Raw genomic sequence first — 3,590 nt, 5'->3', positions numbered from 1 at the left:
ACCGGGGACACAGTACCTCAATCAAGTCTATAGTTGGCTCTGCAGTAATGATGGATACCGGAACCACGTTTCTCACCGCCCAGAATGCCAAAGCCTCAGTTATCCGCTTTGCAGCAGGATGACTGCTGTGATATTTCATCTTCCTCGCAAAGGACTGTTGGACAGTCAATTGCTTGGTGGAAGTAGTAAAAGTGGTCTTACGAGTACGACTTCCCCTCTGGGATGACCATTGACTCCCAGCAGCAACAACAGCAGCGCCAGCAGCAGTAGGCGTTACACGCAAAGATGCATCAGAGGAATCCCAGGCAGGAGAGGACTCGTCAGAATTGCCAGTGACATGGCCTCCAGGACTATTGGCATTCCTGGGGAAGGAGGAAATTGACACTGAGGGAGTTGGTGGGGTGGTTTGCGTGAGCTTGGTTACAAGAGGAAGGGATTTACTGGTCAGGGGACTGCTTCCGCTGTCGCCCAAAGTTTTTGAACTTGTCACTGACTTATGATGAATGCGCTGCAGGTGACGTATAAGGGAGGATGTTCCGAGGTGGTTAACGTCCTTACCCCTACTTATTACAGCTTGACAAAGGCAACACACGGCTTGACAAATGTTGTCCGCATTTCTGTTGAAATACTTCCACACCGAAGAGCTGATTTTTTTGGTATTTTCACCAGGCATGTCAATGGCCCTATTCCTCCCACGGACAACAGGTGTCTCCCCGGGTGCCTGACTTAAACAAACCACCTCACCATCAGAATCCTCCTGGTCTATTTCCTCCCCAGCGCCAGCAACACCCATATCCTCCTCATCCTGGTGTACTTCAACACTGACATCTTCAATCTGACTATCAGGAACTGGACTGCGGGTGCTCCTTCCAGCACTTGCAGGGGGCGTGCAAATGGTGGAAGGCGCATGCTCTTCACGTCCAGTGTTGGGAAGGTCAGGCATCGCAAACGACACAATTGGACTCTCCTTGTGGATTTGTGATTTTGAAAAACGCACAGTTCTTTGCTGTGCTTTTGCCAGCTTGAGTCTTTTCATTTTTCTAGCGAGAGGCTGAGTGCTTCCATCCTCATGTGAAGCTGAACCACTAGCCATGAACATAGGCCAGGGCCTCAGCCGTTCCTTGCCACTCCGTGTGGTAAATGGCATATTGGCAAGTTTACGCTTCTCCTCCGACAATTTTATTTTAGATTTTTGAGTCCTTTTTTTACTGATATTTGGTGTTTTGGATTTTACATGCTCTGTACTATGACATTGGGCATCGGCCTTGGCAGACGACTTTGATGGAATTTCATCGTCTCGGCCATGACTAGTGGCAGCAGCTTCAGCACGAGGTGGAAGTGGATCTTGATTTTTCCCTATTTTTGGAACCTCAACATTTTTGTTCTCCATATTTTAATAGGCACAACTAAAAGGCACCTCAGGTAAACAATGGAGATGGATGGATGGATGGATACTAGTATACTTATGGATGACGAGTGACTGACGACACAGAAGTAGCTACAGCCGTGAACTACCGTACTGCGTCTGCTAGTATAGAGATGATAATGATATAAAATATATATATATATATATATCACTACTGCAGGTATATATAATATAATGACGGACCTGCTGGACACTGTCAGCAGACTCCTAAACTACTAGTATGAAGAAGATAGAAAAAAAAACCACCACAGGTAGGTATACAATTATGGACGAGCACTGACAACACAGAGGTAGCCACAGCCGTGGACTACCGTACTGCGTCTGCTAGTATAGAGATGATAATGATATAAAAATATATATATCACTACTGCAGGTATATATAATATAATGACGGACCTGCTGGACACTGTCAGCAGACTCCTAAACTACTAATATGAAGAAGATAGAAAAAAAAAACCCACCACAGGTAGGTATACAATTATGGACAAGCACTGACGACACAGAGGTAGCCACAGCCGTGGACTACCGTACTGCGTCTGCTAGTATAGAGATGATAATGATATAAAAATATATATATATCACTACTGCAGGTATATATAATATAATGACGGACCTGCTGGACACTGTCAGCAGACTCCTAAACTACTAGTATGAAGAAGATAGAAAAAAAAACCCCACCACAGGTAGGTATACAATTATGGACGAGCACTGACGACACAGAGGTAGCTACAGCCGTGGACTACCGTACTGCGTCTGCTAGTATAGAGATGATAATGATATAAAAAATATATATATATCACTACTGCAGGTATATATAATATAATAACGGACCTGCTGGACACTGTCAGCAGACTCCTAAACTACTAGTATGAAGAAGATAGAAAAAAAAACCCCACCACAGGTAGGTATACAATTATGGACGAGCACTGACGACACAGAGGTAGCTACAGCCGTGGACTACCGTACTGCGTCTGCTAGTATAGAGATGATAATGATATAAAAAATATATATATATCACTACTGCAGGTATATATAATATAATGACGGACCTGCTGGACACTGTCAGCAGACTCCTAAACTACTAGTATGAAGAAGATAGAAAAAAAACCACCACCACAGGTAGGTATACAATTATGGACGAGCACTGATGACACAGAGGTAGCTACAGCCGTGGACTACCGTACTGCGTCTGCTAGTATAGAGATGATAATGATATAAAATATATATATATCACTACTGCAGGTATATATAATATAATGACGGACCTGCTGGACACTGTCAGCAGACTCCTAAACTACTAGTATGAAGAAGATAGAAAAAAAAAAACCCCACCACAGGTAGGTATACAATTATGGACGAGCACTGACGACACAGAGGTAGCCACAGCCATGGACTACCGTACTGCGTCTGCTAGTATAGTGATGATAATGATATAAAAAATATATATATATCACTACTGCAGGTATATATAATATAATGACGGACCTGCTGGACACTGTCAGCAGACTCCTAAACTACTAGTATGAAGAAGATAGAAACAAAAAAAACCAACACAGGTAGGTATACAATTATGGACGAGCACTGACGACACAGAGGTAGCCACAGCCGTGGACTACCGTACTGCATCTGCTAGTATAGAGATGATAATGATATATAAAATATATATATATCACTACTGCAGGTATATATAATATAATGACGGACCTGCTGGACACTGTCAGCAGACTCCTAAACTACTAGTATGAAGAAGATAGAAAAAAAACCCCCACCACAGGTAGGTATACAATTATGGACGAGCACTGACGACACAGAGGTAGCTACAGCCGTGGACTACCATACTGCGTCTGCTAGTATAGAGATGATAATGATATAAAAAATATATATATATATCACTACTGCAGGTATATATAATATAATGACGGACCTGCTGGACACTGTCAGCAGACTCCTAAACTACTAGTATGAAGAAGATAGAAAAAAAAACCCCACCACAGGTAGGTATACAATTATGGACGAGCACTGACGACACAGAGGTAGCTACAGCCGTGGACTACCGTACTGCGTCTGCTAGTATAGAGATGATAATGATATAAAAAATATATATATATCACTACTGCAGGTATATATAATATAATGACGGACCTGCTGGACATTGTCAGCAGAC

Source organism: Pseudophryne corroboree, chromosome 7, assembly GCF_028390025.1.
Source record: "Pseudophryne corroboree isolate aPseCor3 chromosome 7, aPseCor3.hap2, whole genome shotgun sequence".
NCBI classification, from domain to species: domain Eukaryota; kingdom Metazoa; phylum Chordata; class Amphibia; order Anura; family Myobatrachidae; genus Pseudophryne; species Pseudophryne corroboree.
Note: the sequence above shows the minus strand (reverse complement) of the source record.